The sequence below is a fragment of the Xiphophorus hellerii genome, chromosome 14, assembly GCF_003331165.1.
Source record: "Xiphophorus hellerii strain 12219 chromosome 14, Xiphophorus_hellerii-4.1, whole genome shotgun sequence".
Lineage (NCBI taxonomy): Eukaryota > Metazoa > Chordata > Actinopteri > Cyprinodontiformes > Poeciliidae > Xiphophorus > Xiphophorus hellerii.
The window spans coordinates 13,400,724-13,417,458 of NC_045685.1; the positions used below are offsets into that span (position 1 = coordinate 13,400,724).

At 40.8% G+C, this 16,735-nt stretch overlaps 1 protein-coding gene across 1 annotated transcript in view; it reads right to left on the reverse strand.

Annotated features, from left to right (window-relative positions):
• LOC116732244 (insulin receptor substrate 1-B) overlaps positions 1–16,735 on the reverse strand; it is a 56,432-nt gene that overhangs the window by 6,141 nt on the left and 33,556 nt on the right. The window lies entirely within an intron of this gene.

Genomic DNA, 16,735 nt, shown 5'->3' on the forward strand with positions numbered 1-16,735 from the left:
ATGAGCCATCTGAGGATGTCCTGCCCAGATCTTCAAAGCGCTAAATTATTTTTGCAGATAATACTCTGCATGCGCCATCAGGCTTGCAACTTGTACTTTTGGGCTTAAAAACAGCAATGTTGGAACTTGAAAATGCATTCAAGGCTTCAATGAAGCACAGTGAAATGGAGAGAGTCTAAAAATGCGTTTCATACGAGTCAAACTGAGAAGAAATGAGGCCCAATTTGTGAAACGTCCAATTGTACACGAATGACGATGAATGATGTAAAGTTTAAATTGAGCACTGATTGTTTTTCTTAACCATGTTGGGCTGAAAGTTTAAAGCTAACATACGTGAGCTCCTAATTAGTCAGATTATTATCAACTTCCCTGGCATTTCAGTCACTTTAAGCATCCAGCATGTCAAGGTGAGGGAATCTTTGTTATTGAAGACAAAGCGACTGCATAGCATGGCATGAGAAATTACAAATAATTTAAGTAGGAACGGCACATGTGTGCTTTGAATGGATTTTTTTCCTACTTAAAATCACAAACTTTTTTTCACTTAATGAAAGTTACTAACATGTTGCCTTGAGGTCTGATCCACTGTTTGAAACTGGTTTGTTTAAGAACATTTGGCCAAAATAGGAACGATGACGCACAATAAATCTAGACTAAAACAAATCAATATGAGTTGCAAGAAAATGGAGAAATTAAAGGTTTATCCCCATTCATGCTTCAAAGCATGTGTCAAAGCATGTGACCCTAACCCATATCAGTTTGTTTTTTTTCCATTTTTTTCTCCAAAGAGTTTGTGCGGCGCTAGTGGCTCGTATTTTTTCTACAGTAGGCAGACAGGAAGGAGGGTGAGGAGAGGGGGGAAGACATGCGGCAAAGGTCGTCGGGACCGGGAGTCGAACCCGTGACGTCCGCGTCGAGGACTAAGGCCTCCAAACGTGGGGCGTGCTAACCCCCTGCGCCACCACAGCACGCCCCCCATATCAGAGTTTTATTCAACACAAAATAGACAAAATAGAAAAAGCCTCTTTGGTCAATTTGTTTAGTATATAACCTGCTAATAACCAAATAGAAAGTTGATCGGTGCGTCCTGAGTTTTAAGGTTAATGTGAAGCAGACACATGAAAAACAAAAACACTTCAAGTGTTTACATGTCTGTCTGTGAAACAAACTGCAGCAAACAGCAGTGTCTCATCCTCCCAACATGCATTTTGTGATTATCACAGCAGCATCAATTGCACTTGAGGAGATTTGGACGTATAATTGTTAACATTTTTGCTCAAACCTTTTCATTACTGCAGTATTTTTGCTCAAGGCTCTCCTCCCTTCTGGACCCCAAATGAGATTCTGACTGTATGAGTCCTGTCTTTGTCACGTCTGACAGATCCGCTCCCTAATTTGATGCCGTCATTGTTTTTCTTACAAAATGCCTTATAACTGTTATCATAAAGTCTGACAGATTTTACAAAAGCGCGACAAGCTCCTAAAGATCAGGTTGATGTTCAAACTGACGCGTCTTTGAGTGTAATTGCTGCTGTGAGCGTCTACGGTTTTAAAATGTCCCATTTGGGAGTTAATGAGTGGCTGCTTGTGTAGTTTGTATTGCAAACAGGGTTACAACCAATATAAATACGGCCAAACTGGACTACTTTCTTCAAAACGCAGTGACTCACGGTGAAGGAACTCCGTCTGTTTTGGCCAATCTAAACAACATCATAAAGTTACTGAAGAGACCCAGTTCAGAGAGAGTTCCCTAAAATTTCCCAGCAGCGCTCGGCTCTCTAATTGCACCAGGATACTCTATATTTATACCCCTCCTTCTCTCCCAAGTTTCATGCAGTGTGCTATATTTAGCCCCCCCCCGCCCCACTCTTGGCGCAGGCGGTGGCCACCGGCCCGCCTGCCGGTCCCCGGCGGACTGAAGCGGAGCACATCGCCTCCCTCTCTTCAGCAGAAACAACAACAAGCCATGAGACTGGAGGACCCCGAAGAGACGACATAAAGGCACAAAGAGGGAGGGAAAGTATTTACCCCCTTATGGAGTTTTTGCCTTTTAGGTAGCTTAAATGGTTTTGCGGAGATTTTAAAGTCAGATGAAAGCAACCCGAGTAAAAGCTCTCCAAATTCAATTGTGCAAAAACAAAAAAAGTGATTGCCTCAAACCTAAACACTGCCTGTGTCAACCTTGGCTCCAACAGCCGTCATCAAGTGTTTGCGATAATTGCCAATGAGTCGGTTACATCACTGCGGAGGCATTTTGGTTCTCTCTTTTTTATGAACTGCTTTAGACAGAAGATGGTTTTCAAACACCAATGACCTATTTAACGTTATCCCTAAGCACCTCAATCAGATTTATGAACAAACTTTGACTAGGTCATCCTAAAAAAAAAACAAAACTGTTTTGGAGCTTCTTTTTTTTTTATCAGTCCCAGACCATCACATTACCGCCACCATGTTTGATGATTGGCAAACATGGTGATGATAGTTTTACACCGGCTGTAACTAGTTACACTTTTGTCTTTTTAGTCCACTGAATATTTTCCACAGAGATCTTGGGGATGATCAAGATGCCATCTGGAAACATGTTCCTCTTGGTGCACTCTCCCATAGACGGCATTTTTGCTTCAGATGTTTTTTCTTTTGTGATCTTCTGAATGTGTATGTTGGAGTAATTTTGGCCAATCCTGGGAAGAATAACAACTATTGCATGTTTTCTCCATGTGTGGATAATACTTCTCAACAGAGTCCCAACAGTTTTTTAAGCCTTCCCTTCTTGAATATCTCTAGATCTTGATGTGAAGTGCTGCTTTTTGAGATCTTTTGCCATACTTCATGCTATCAGACAGCTTCTGTTTCAATTCTTTCTTGATTCTGCAGGTTTTTTTATTAGGCACATTAAAAAAGTGGTTCATTTCAGATATTTCCGGAGGAATCACTTTTCAACTTTTAATAAAATCGGTTGAAAACTGTTTGCTGCATTTACTCAGGTTATCTTTGATATATATATATTTTTTCGAAACTTTCAAGTGTGACAAGAAAAATTGAAGAAATCTGTAAGAGGGCAATTTATTGTTCACATCGCAGCGTAATCCTGTGGCTAACATAGGCCTATTATTGACCTTTCCCCAATAAAAACTTTATACAAATGGATAACAAAATAAAAGCTACTGACTGCCTCACATGCTACAATTAAACGTTTCCTCCCCCGGCCCCACTAATCAGATATCGGCTTCTTATTTTCTCCCCTGGCGCTTCGCACATCGATCACCTTCATTTCCTCGAACCGTTTCACCATCTGTGGGCAAATCAATATCACAATGGCCGCGTGCTTCTCTTCCTCTTATTCCTGCAGCCAGACTGTTTAAATCAAGACGTTTGACAAGACTATCTGCCTCCGCAGTCCTTGTCTCGCCACTTTTACTGCTCTCTAGTTCCGCTGGTGTATGTGTGTGTGCGTGTGTGTGTGTGAGATGAACGGCTGCTTTAAAAATTGAAAGCCACCCAGTTCTCTGGTCGTAAATCTAGCGTGTCAGTCTGTCATTTTCCTGCCGCTGCAGCTCCCCACATGACGCGGAGCAGCCCTGAGCAACATGAAATGAGTCACTGTGTCCACTGGTCACTGCAGTCGGCTAAAATTATATTTTGCCTGAAAAGAAACAGGAGCAGACCGGAGGTACCGCACTCCATCAGTGGAAACGGAGGTAAGCACCAGCGATGAGGGGAATCGCTGCGAGCCGGGCCGTTTGTGAGGGAATGAAGGCGAGTTCTGCAAACCTCACATGGAAAACGATGCAATTCACCTCCGAGATGATTTGTGCTTCCCATTCAGGCGGAAAATTGTGTGGTTCCAACCTGCAATCTGAGACCTGTTTGTGAAAAACACAGACTCACTCAAAGTCCAGGGGTAAGCCGTCCATGACCTGCGATCCACAACGAAGGATTTCAGAATCACCACAGGATTAGGGATGAAATAAAATCTCTCCAACCAGCAAGTTTTCCAAGTGAGCAACTTCACTTCTGAAACCATCCAGAGCTGTCATCACAAAGCTTTCCAAGCGCCTAAACTTTCTCATATTTTTTTCATATCACAACCACAACTTCAATACAATTTATTGGGATTTTACGCGATAGGCCAACACAAAGTACGACGTCATTTTAAACCACAAACCATGTGTGGGATAGTATCAACTTTCTGATGTAGCCGCTCTGGTCTGGTGAAACCAAAACTACGTACCGAACCACGTATCCTGTACTCTGATGTAAAATAAATCTTTATAAAATTTTTTAAAAACTAATCATCCTAAGCACACCATTCCCTTGAGGGTGACAGTGTGATGCTTTTCTTCAATGGGGTCACGGAAGAACACAATGAAGGGTGAATTATAATTAATATCACCACAACACAGCGGCTCCACCCATTTGCAGTTCAGTATTTGTGGATTTTCCTGTGAAGTGTTTCACTTCCTGACTTTCTGAAGAGCATAACAAAAATATATTTTTAGACAAAAGCAGCTTTGGAAGCTGACAGAACAAGGTGCGATGCTACTTGACACGCCATTGACTGGCCAATCCAGGAGCAGCATTTTATTTTCCATGACCCTGATTGGCAGTGACCCGAAGAACAGGAAGACTATTGACGTTAGCTTTAGCAGTAGTGCTAATATTAAGGTTTTCTGTATTTTGTGTTTGGACTATTAAAGTATGCAGTCATAAACACTTATAGAGGAGGTCTGAAGTATTGCTTCTAATTCCCATAAACATCGAGGGTCCACGGTGTTCAGCAATAACATCTGGCAATTTGTATGTAATATATGCATCTCGTAATTATGTTTCCCTAATCTCATGCAGTCAAGGAGAGTGAAAAGTAGCATCCCCATGGTGAAACATGGTGGTAGCAGTATCATGCTGTACCTTCAGCAGGTACAGATAAGCTGGTTAGAGTTGATGTGAAGAAGGATCACATCTTCACATCATCAGATGTGCACGATATCACGCGATATCATTCTATCGCGCGATAAGTTGATCACGCGATAGAATGGTCTAGCCAAAGCCCATCACGTTGGATCCCAGTAAAAAAACAATTTGCGGACGAAATATGACACAACGTGGAAAAAAGTCAAAGAGGCTCAGATCCTTGTGCAAAGCTCTGCATGCTTCACTTCATTAACTCGTCTCTCCTGTGAGTGGATTAGAGGCGCAACCTGAGCCGGGATCCAGCATGAAGACAGCTGCAGGAAGAGAACTGGCAACCCGCGGGACGGCTCCGGTGTCGCCTCATTTCATTTCTTCCAGAGACGCCGGGAAGTCTGTCAGTCAGGGGGATGTGTTTTGTTGCCCTCTGACCGTAGTCGCTGCTCGGTCGCAAATCTGGGTCTGACCGAGGATGACGACGCGGTCGAAACGACACTCTGCCCGAAAGGCTCTCCGGGATTTGAAAGCTGCTTCTTCACGGAGGGCGTCAGCTGCATCAGCTGATGGTTTCACAATGCTTGGAGTCACTGCCAGAGGTGGATCAGTCTCTCTAATCCCCGCAGCAAATAAAAAACTCATCATCATCTTCCTCGTGTCTCGTCTCAGCTCAAACTGTTTAATTTTCCCACATTAAGTGTCTGGTTGAGGCAAGGCACTACAAAATAACTTGTATTTTTGTCTAAGCTAAAGTATGAAAGGCTCAAATTCTGGAAACCTACTGAGGTTCTCAATTAGGACGGGAAGTAGGGCACAAGAAAAGGGAAGAAGTAAGAATGGGAAGGAAGGTAAGAAGAAAGGATGCTAAAAGGCAGAAACAAGTGTGTTGGGACACGATGGAAGGGCAGAGGGAAGGAAAAATGACAAGGAGGTAATGAACTAAGAGTAGAAGGAAGAAAGGAAGGACATGAGGATGGGAAGAATGGAAGAGAGGAAAATTATGAAGGAAAAAAAGTAAGAACACAAAAAACAAGAAAACGACCCAAGAGAGGAAGGAAGGACACAAAAAGAATGAAAGAAAAGAAGAAAATAGATAATCGGACACAGACATCAACATTTATTTTTTATTTAACCAGGATAAAAACTCTTTTACAAGAGTCTCCTGGTGAGCCGCAGCAGAACAATTACAAGTAATTTCTTTCCCCGTTCTGCTTTTTTAATTTTCCTGTCCTTATCTGGGCGTCAAATTCCAATATCTTTACATCACGAGCAGGAATTCTGCGCTGATAAAAGATCAAAAATTGAAATTCATCTAAGTGAGGCTTTTTTTTGGCAATTCGTGCTTCACTGTTTTAAAGTTGATGATCTGGAAACTTTTAATCTGGGGTATAAACAAGGATTAACATGGAGGCTCATTTCTCTCAGCCACTCTTCAAAATGGGAGTACGTTTTAAAACGGATCCCGTCTTAAACTTGCCCGGATCTACAGCGGAAAAAGGATGGAATGTTTCCCCCCACACACAGAAAATGTAGAACCAGTTGCTCTCATGTTGCCATTTTTATTTAGATTGTCCAATTTATGAACATTCAACAAATTTAAAATAATTAATGTTGACATTACAAACAGAGAAAACTGTTTAAAAAAAACAAACAAACTGGATTTTTGCAAAAACAGGACATTTCTGAGCCCTCGGAAAGTAAATCATGCTCGATTCTAAAACGTTTTTATTCAGAGAAAGGTTCAGTATCACACCCTGACTTCTGGTTTATTATTCTCCACCCCCAAAAAGAAAATCTAGCAACAGTTTGGTAGCAGCCGCTTGGATCCTTTAAGCTTGTGCTTAGCTAACCTGTATTTTTAGCAGGTAATGAAAACCGAGTGCTCAGCTAAACAGAACCAACAGGACGACAATGGGCCTCTGATTGTTTGCCGAACCAACAGGAACGGCTTGTTTGGAAAAGACAAAAGCGGCATCAGTCGTGACCGGGGCCGCTCACCTCCGCAGAAAGAGCAGGAGTCCTCATGTAGGAGCAGCGATTTTCAAAACCTGTCGGCTTTTAGCAACAGTTTAACACTCGAAGCGGAAGCTGATGAACGCAGCACATGTTCGACATCCTGTCACATTACAGTCCACAGTGCGTTTCCATACATCGCTGCGCGCCAGCTGCAGTGGAAACCAGATTGCTGGGTGTTGAAAGGCGACTGGTATGTGCTCTGACTACGCTTTCACGCCCACTCTGTCCCGTCTTTAACTCTGCCGCTGTCAATCAGGCCCGCAGCACCTACTGCAGCTGTGCAGAAAGCTTTCAAACCGGGAACGCGTGAATGTGCAACGTACATTTACATGTAATACAGCCCAAAAGTCTTAGTGGGTGGATCATTAGGAATAGCTGGAATTGAAGGAGGTGGCATTGTGAGGGGTGAGGTCATTGTAATTTCTAGCTCTACCTTTTATTAGGCCGATGTATCGGGTGAAAACAGAAAGCACCAGCGGCTTTAGATAGTTGTCATCAAGCTGCAAATATGACAGCGGGAAAGCCCGAGGGGTGTGTTACGGCACACAGAGGAGCAGGAATGTGTGGGGTCAGGAAGAGGGACAGACAGAGCAGCAGAGTGGGAGGGGGTGGGGGAGCAAAAGAGGCGAATTTGCAGGAAAACTGCGTCCAGCGTTCCCATGATTGCCTCCACATTTGAGGGTTGTTGTAGAAGTGAGTGTTTCTTAACAAGCCGTCCTTTAACCAGCTGGACAAACGGCCTGTAAACTCCTGGCACATTCAGCAGCGAAGAAAACACACATCTCTGGAATTCATCAATTAATCGCGATGAATCGTGATTATATGATTATTGAAGTAATCGTCAACTAATTTATTAATAGATTAGTCGCTAACTGGTGTATACAGACGCAAAAAGGGCCATTTGCTGAAAGAGCAACATAGTAATGAAGCCAAAACTATCCAAAAAATATATATGCATTCTGTAAAAAGCAAAAAAAGAAGAAACTTTATCTGTAAAAATTATCACCCTGAACCTCTTTGACTGGAATAGTTTTAACTTCACCTGGTTCAAATTCAAAATCTGTTAAAAAAACCCCCCAAAAAAACCTAATATAATGATAAAAAATTACAATAATTATATTAAAAAAGCACATTTTCTATCCAATTTTTAATAGGTAAATTAATGTTATTTCGCTGCATTAAAACAAAAAAGTTTATTTCTTATTCAAAAAATGAATTCAATTATTTGTTTATGTGCAAATGAGAATGATTTTCTAATACTTGAGTGGTTAAATAAAAATTCAGCAGAATGTGCCAATTTTTTATCCAATTAATTGTCAGAATACTTTATAGAATAATCGATTACTAGGAAAAGTTGAGAACTGAAAAGTGTAGAGTGCAATTGAATTCAGCGCCACCAAAGATAAATCCAGTTCTTTTCAGAGTCACCTGAATATTAGAGTTTGTAATTTAACGTGCATTTGTGGCAGAAGAGTAGGACAGTGAAACATGGTGGTGGTGGTAGCATCGTGCTGTGGGAGATGTTTTTCTTTGGCGTTGAGGGAAATATGGATGCTGGAACAAAACCTGCTAGAAGCTGCAAAAAAGATTTAAAGTGATAGAGCTCCACCTTTTCTGCAGGAACCAAAAACATTCAGCCGCAGTGGCAGCAGAAAGAATGGTTCAGATCAAAAGTCTTAAAGCCGGGCCTTCAGGGTCAGCGTCCTGCAAGTTTTAGATGCGAGTCCACTTCAGCATGCCTGATTCAAATAACAGGGTCAAGAGCCGGATTGGGAAGGCCTAGTCAAAGCTGAATATATGTTGAAACTGGATACAGTCATCTGACTGAACAATTCTGTGTAAATCTCAGTCTGTGGATGAGACTGTTTCCAAGCTGGTGGAAACAAACCTCCAACAGACCTGTAGCTGAAACCGCAGCAAAGTGGAGGCTCAATACACACCACCCTTTTCACATTCTAACTGGTTAAAGCAAACGATTACAATTTGTGGTTTTGGTGTGACAAAATACAAGTAAGTTGACGGGAAATGAATAAGTTGCATGCCGCTGTTTACACTGCTGCAGAAGAAGACTCCGCCGTCCCAAAAGGACATCTGTTATGAAACGGGAAGAACAAACTCCCGAGTCAGAGCGAGCTGCATCTTGACCTTTGACCAAAATACCAACGATAAGAGCGCAATAGCTCCCCGAGTGCCAATAAAGATCTCCATTTATCTCTGCAACAAGCTGCATCATAGATTTTCTTTGCAGTTTCAAAAGTCAAGCGGAAGACGATCTATATAAAGTCGGTATTTTCTGCGTTGCACAAACTGGCTACTGTATTGAAAGCTGCCACGGCACGCCGTGTTCCTGGACGGGACTGAAGTGTTTTTTTGGAAACGTGATCCCTCTCATTCACATACCACCAGCGCACTCACATGGCTCTTTGTCTGCTGATTGCAATCTCTGATGATTTGTCTATGTTGGTGTTGCTCCACAAGTTCTGCCACTAGGACACACCCCACACACACACACACACATTACGGCGTCATGTTGAGAGAGGTGATATACGGACTGATCGGATGAGCAGGTGGGGTCTCCACTTCTAAGCAAGGCCTCTCCCAGAAAGTCGGATCGCCCCGGTTCTGACATGGATAATGACACGAAACACCAGAAGCTGTTGCTCCACCTCGGACAGGGTGGAGAGCCGCTGAGCCTTCAACGTTTTAGAGCTTCGCAGATTCGACCACAAACATAGCTCCTTTGATTTGCCTGCACGTTCCAACCTGCACGCAGGAAGGCAGACTTTTACAGCTACTGACTTAATATTGTTTCATTCATTTAATTACATATTATCAAATAAAAGTGCGCCTTTTTATGTGCTGGAAAAGAAACTTGCAATGCATGATGACATTTTTTCTAGGTAGCCACACAAACAGTTCTGGATTTGTTGAAAACTTTACACTGTATGATGTGAAGCCCGAAGCCAGAGGATATTTAAGCAAACGTAGCAGATTAACCCTTTCATGCATAGCGGCCACTGCAGTGGGAAGCTGTCTAAAGCCGTCCACTGCAAGTGCAAAAATAAAATCCAATAAATCCAAAATGGCAGACAAACAAAAAAGCAACTCAAGATTATCCAGTCCAAACTTCTACTTTAGAAAATATAAAAATATTGCAACATCAAGTAACCCCTAAAGACTAATACTAGTGATGTATTTTCCAAATAACAACTTTGTATTTAGAGAAAAATACAACTGTTCACCTAGAAAAAAATTTAAGATTTTTATATTTATTTATTTATTTTTTTACAAAATTTGTTTTCGCACCTTTTTATATACCTTAAGAAAATCAACAAAAAAAAATTGGAAAAAAATTCCGACATAAAGAATCATAATTCATGCATGAACGGGTTAAATTAATTTACGTGGAAGCCGGGTTATTCCTGGTTAATAACATTTACATTTACAAAATCTGAAAAGTGTGGCGCGCCTTCCTCAGAAAAGACATCTAAAACATGACGGATCCTGAGAGCCAGAGTTCAGGAAAACCTCTCTAGATATTTGTCCTGCTAAAGAAAAGCATCCCCACAGTATGATGCTGCCACTGCCATGCTCTAACATGGGGACAGTGTTCTGAGGGTGAAGGACTTAATGCATGAGAAGCAGCACAGCTGTATTTCACTAGTAAATTAAAAAGAAACATGATTAAATGTGGTTACTATGTGCAGTTTCATGATAGAAATCACATTTCTTTAAGAAAGTGGAGTCATGAAGAAGCGTACTTCAAATGGGAATGATTTTCAAGAATAATACTCGGGTATGATTGCTGTGCCATGCGGTCACAGCCACACAGTTACCTAAAAGAGAAGTAATAAATAGCTTTGTAACAATAATTCTTCAAGTTGTCAATGAATAATTGTGATAAAACTCTCTAAGTCCATATTGCCCATACCTTCCTAAAGCGGCACGTTTTAATACCGCCCTGTGTACTGAAACGCCTTCTCTTGAGCATTTTAAGCCTCTTTTGGCACATTTTCGGTTGCAGCTTTAATATGCAATGAGACACGTTTGTAAAAAGGATTCACACAAAAGAGAGGCAGCATTGCACTCTGTCGCCGAAAACCTGGGTTATCTGCCTGTTTCTGCACAGTAACCGACATTTTCTTCTCACAAAAAAACCTCCATCCTTCTTTTCGTCTTGAGATGATTTTAAATAATATATTTGTTCCTCCGTCTCCTGCTGACCTGAACTGACTCCATGTGAAGGAGTCCGGCGCAGCAGCAGACGTGCGGCGTGTGTTTTCGTGCGAAGCCCCTCGGCTTACGCTGCGGTCTCATGATGCGTGTGTGTAATTACTAATAGCGAGGCTTTAGCTGCTTCCTTTGAAATGCGGTCCAGTTACATTAACCAAGTGAAATATTGAGCTCTTTTCTCGTCGTTACAGAGAACCTCAATGATTCTCTTTAACCCGAGTTCGGCAGCATGTTGCTTTCCAAACGGTGGGGCAGATCGGTGTGTGTGTGTGTGGGGGGGTGTGTGTGTCGGTGTGCACATCGATGTCAATGCAGACTGTGTTGGCATGCAGCAGGGAGTGAGTGGGTTGTTTGTCGGACTGTCTGCAGACAGGAGACTTGGTCAACATGCACAGCAAATATTTATCCAGGACACCGCAGGAGGCTCTGTCAGCTCCTCTTCTCTCCGTAGAAAATCTCCACCCTTCTCTTTTTTGAACTCCCTCACTCCTAAAGCTGTGGCACAATTAGTGTTAGCTCATCACTGGAGGGGAAAAAAATACAGCGTGGAAAAATAAATGCAATCTCAAACTTTGTTGTCTTGCAATGTTCTTTAAAAGTGGCAACGATCCATCCAGTTAACCCATCAGTTTATTTGTCTATCCATCTGTTCATCCATCCATTTTCAGCAAAGTCATAGTGATGTTGTGTATTTATGCTTTTGAAACTGTCTAGTTCATTAATGTGGTAGTTCTGTCTAGTTTCTAGTGTCAATATCTTAGTACTCTTGAAATAAGACAAAAAAGTAACTTTTCTGCAAGATATACTAGTTTGATATTAAAGTAAATTATTCCTTAATATTGAATTAAAAAGCACTGGTTTCACTGACAGATTGTCTCACTTAAAACATGGGAAAATGTCTTGTTATAAGTGAAAAAACATGTAATTTTCAATCAGTATTAAAGATTAATTGACTTAAAAGAAACTCCTATTTTGCTGAAAGGTTACTTGTAAATTACTTTTGTGTCATTCCAAGTGTACTGTGATATTTGCTCCAGAAACTAGACAAAAATACTTGTTGGGATTTTGTGTTTATGTGGTGTGAAAAAGTACAATTTTAACATAAAAGTGGGAAATAAATAGGAGTCACTGGCTATAAAACGATAGCCATGTTTCGTATTGACCCATTCAGAAGACTGTACGCCTGCAGTAAAAGCAACAGTATGTGTGTAGAAGCCAGCCAGTTGTAATTTCTTCAAACAAAACATGTCTTGTAGACTCAGAGCAGAATCCATGCAACCAAATCCCGTCACCCCATTTCAGATTGTATCTGCAGGCTTGAACTGTAAACCAAAATGAAAGAAAAGGCCACTCTAGTCTTATGAAGCTGACTGCTATCACATGTGCACGGTTGGCAAAAAAAAAAAAAAAACCCTCTGCTGTCATGTAAAGTAAATGTGATCTGCTGTAAAACGGCATACAGAGGAAACCGCTGACAGGTGCAGTGAATGACTGGACAGAGACGGAGGCTCAAACTAAAACATCTTTTAATTTGAGTTCAAGTGACTCAAACGGTGACTTGTTGTTTACAGACAAGTCATTAATTAAGACTGGACGATCAGTTAATATCAATAATTATTGATTCGTTTTTTGAAATACTGCCAAATGCTGGTGGCGTCACTTTTTTAATCACTCCACGCCATTTTTTATTCTTATTTTTAAGCATTTCTGAGGCACAATGGTTAAAACCTTACACTGCTGCTGCGCCACTTCCTCGACTGGTTGTTGCTGGGTAACCACTTGAATGAATTGCTTGTTACCCGGGAGGTTGTTTCTAGGTAACTAAAACGTGAGTGAGTTAGTTGAAGCTACAGACCTTACTTAGCTTGCTGTGAAGGGCTGAGCTGCTGAAGCCTTTCCCCTGCCTACATCTCCCAGAATGCTGTGCAGTTCTGGACCCAAGATCAGTAAATATTCTGTGTATTGAATATTGAATATTCTATCAGATGTATTATCTATTGATATTGATCACATGTCTTAATATTTGTAATGTCTGCTGGGACACAGAGAATCTATCTGGATGATAAATGTAGAAATACATTACGGCTAAAACAATTAATCGGATTTATCGTGATGAACTGATTATTGAAATAATTATCAACTAATTTAGTAATCAGATAATTGTTAAATGGAGAATACAGACTCAAAAAAAGGCCATTTGCTAAAGGAACAGCACACTCAGCGAAGTAATTATGACAAAACTGTGGAGAATATATACAGACATTTTGGATCTAAGATAAAAAAAAAACTGTTTGTCTGTAAAAACGTTTTACCCAGAACTCCTCAAGTGACAGGGTTTTTTTTAGCTTCAGCTGAATCAAATTATTTAAGAGAAATCTCTTATTAGGTACTCTTTGTTGTCTAATTATAAAGAGGACAAATAAATAAATCCAGCATCAGATGAATTTATGGGTCCTGTTAAAGGTCGGTGGAGGCTGCCGGGGACACAAAGTTCCCGTTTCATGTAAATTAACCGCATTGTGACGAAATCACCGTTCCGTTCCATACGGGACGTAATGGTTCATATTCAGATTCTGCTGAGGCACCAAAAAAATGGAACAAAACCGGAACCAGACACCCTGTCCCCTACTAATTTAGGCACAAAAACACATCATAAATATAAACAATTTCATTAATTTGAGATGACACTCTAGAAGAAACAGAAGCAGTAAACAAGGCTGATGCCTTCCTCCAACCCCCCCCCGTCTCCTCAATGTGCAATTTCAGCTTGTTTACTCTTGAACAGGTATGACTAAATGAGTAAACAAGAGAGTTAAGACCATTTCATTTCCTCTCTACTGCCAATTTGATGCTGCTAATGCTGCACTTAGGGCGCCGTGACGCCTGCAGTGGAGAGGAACATTGTGTCGACGGCTGTGGAGAGGTGAGTGTGAGCGAGGAAGAGGAGGAAGAGGAGAAGGAGGAGGTCCTCGTGTTCTCGCAACAGAAAAGCGACAGCAGGACGTTTCCCAGGGATATAAAGAGGCTTGTTGGATAGGAAGTCTTTTCAATACTGAGCAGACGTACAGATGTCGTCACTTTACTAAATATGGACAGATGAGTTCCTTTAAATTAGATCATAGAAAAATGTGTGCACCCTTAACTATGACATTTCTCCTTCCACTCAACTTTCTATTAACCCTTCCAGGCGATCCAGCCAAATTTGCAGCACCGCAATTCTGCCACATTTTGCCCCATCTGAAAAATTCCAGCGGTTTCTGAAAGGGGAGACGTTGCGCTTTTCAGCCAGTATCGGGTTATTACGGTAATTTCACCCCCGCCGTAGCAGGTAGGGATATTAATCTGAGATCTTTTAATAGACGGCAAATTGCAAAAAATAACTTGCTAGGTATTCAAAGTTCCAGTTGTTATGAATAAAAGGGCAAATATAAATACTCACAGGACATTTAAAGAACTGGACAGAATTAAGATAAGCAAAAAATATCCAGGCAGAGATTTTAAACTTAGGACATAAAGGGTTTTATTGTCAACAGCATCTGAAAGTTCCTTTAAATCAAGACTAAAACCCACCTGTTTAGAGTTCCCTTTCATTCATAGTAATTGAAACATTGATCAACACATAGGATGTGTATTGATGATTTTAATGGTAGCATTTTAAAATAAATGTAATGTTTATTGAATTACATCATACTAGTGATGACTGATGTTTTTATGAGCTAAAGCACTTTGAGCCGCCTTGTCGCTGAAATGTGCTACACTAATAAACTTGACTTGACATGCACGCACACTGTGTACCACATTATAATTCAAGTGCCATGCAGTAAAACTCTAATATATTTTCCCTGCTTGAGGCACTTCAACCACCCTTGATGCCCAAGAGTCCAGTAGTCGAGACACCACAACCATTTCTTTGCAGTAACGTTGAGACACCATTTGGTTACGTTCTGCGTTTGGTCTTTGTTCTCAGTGTAAAGATTTTAATCAGTAATTTGTTCTTTGTGTTGTTGTTTGTGCTCGTCTGTAATTGGCTATTTTGTAGGTCAACACCTCGGTTTGCTAATCTGTAATGTTTATGTTTTTAACATGGGATTTTTCTCTTCACCTAAATCAGTGGTTCCCAAAGATTTTCTGGGCCCCCCTATGGATTACAATAAAATCTCCCCCCCCAAAAAACATCAACTGGGCTCACACATCGTTCAACCAGCCATAAAAACTATACATATATTTTGTTTTCAAACTCCGCTGAAGTTTATTTCACACTACAGGTTGCAACAAAACACACTACAAACCATCTTTACAGTGAAACACTTTTGTGTAACTGTTGTTTTTTTTCATTCATCCATACTGCTTCCTGCGCCCCCCTCCTTGCAAAGGCATGGCGCCCCCCATAGTGGACGCGCCCCACACTTTGGGAACCACTGACCTAAATAAAGATGCTCAAATTACTCTTCTTTTCTCAATACTGCTTCCTCAATTACAGCTTTGTGCAACAAGTGTGGTTGCAGCCAACAGTATAAACACTATTGTTTCGTCTTACTGATTTTTTTCCTTGTGCGCATTTCCTGACTTATAGGATGAAAAAAGACCTCTGCCTCACCTGAATCGAATGTTTCCTCCTCCTAACCCCTTTTAAAGAGTGGCTAGGAGAAATTGGTCCTTGATGATTCTTCAACAGTCTAATCAGCTGGTTGCCAATGTTTGCAGCACGTCTTACTTCTAAATAGGGAAATGTTTCCATTTAGCCCTAAAAGCAAATACAGTCCCCTGGTTTAAGATACAAAAACATGGACCCAATTTCAAACCAGGTAAATCCCAATGCAAACTGACACCAAGCTGAACCTACACCTCTCTGCTTCGACAGGCCCCTCCTAAAATACTGGAGTCATACTTTTCCATTTTTAAGATATAAATTTAAAATCCATAACTTGTATAGGAGCTTATTGTTCTTATAAAATTTCACTTTCAAAATTCTCTATTTTTTCCAGACTTGGATGCTTAGATTATTTTTTGGTTGGGAGATTTGAGCACAAATAAAACCTGAACACAGACAATTTTATGCAGAATTTCTTTCCATGCTCATCTACATCTGAAAAATGATCAAATACTTTTGGACTTTCAGTACCTTGAGAAACCCTAAAGAATTAATGATAAAATATTGAAACATTTAGGGATGATCGATGAGTGTACTGACCGACAGCTGAAGAAACTAATGGTTGAATGGTCAGACAGATTGATGGACACAACGATGGACAGACGGATGAAGCAGCCAATGATTTTTTGGATGAATGGATGGAGCGATGGATGGATGAAAGTATAACGACAAATGGATTGATTACCAGAATGATGGATGAATGGTTTGCGTATATTAATAATTTGAGGAAGAAACCAATGGATCGATGCTTAGAGAATCTGGAAGTTTTCCACAGCATTTCTTTTCTTTCTTTACACAATCCAGCTTCAGTTCAACTCAGTTATTACTTATATAGCGTCAATTTACAACCAATGTCATCTTGAGGCACTTTCAATTCAATCAGACACACATTCCAACTCATTTCACTTATAAAATGGTACAGGAAGCTCA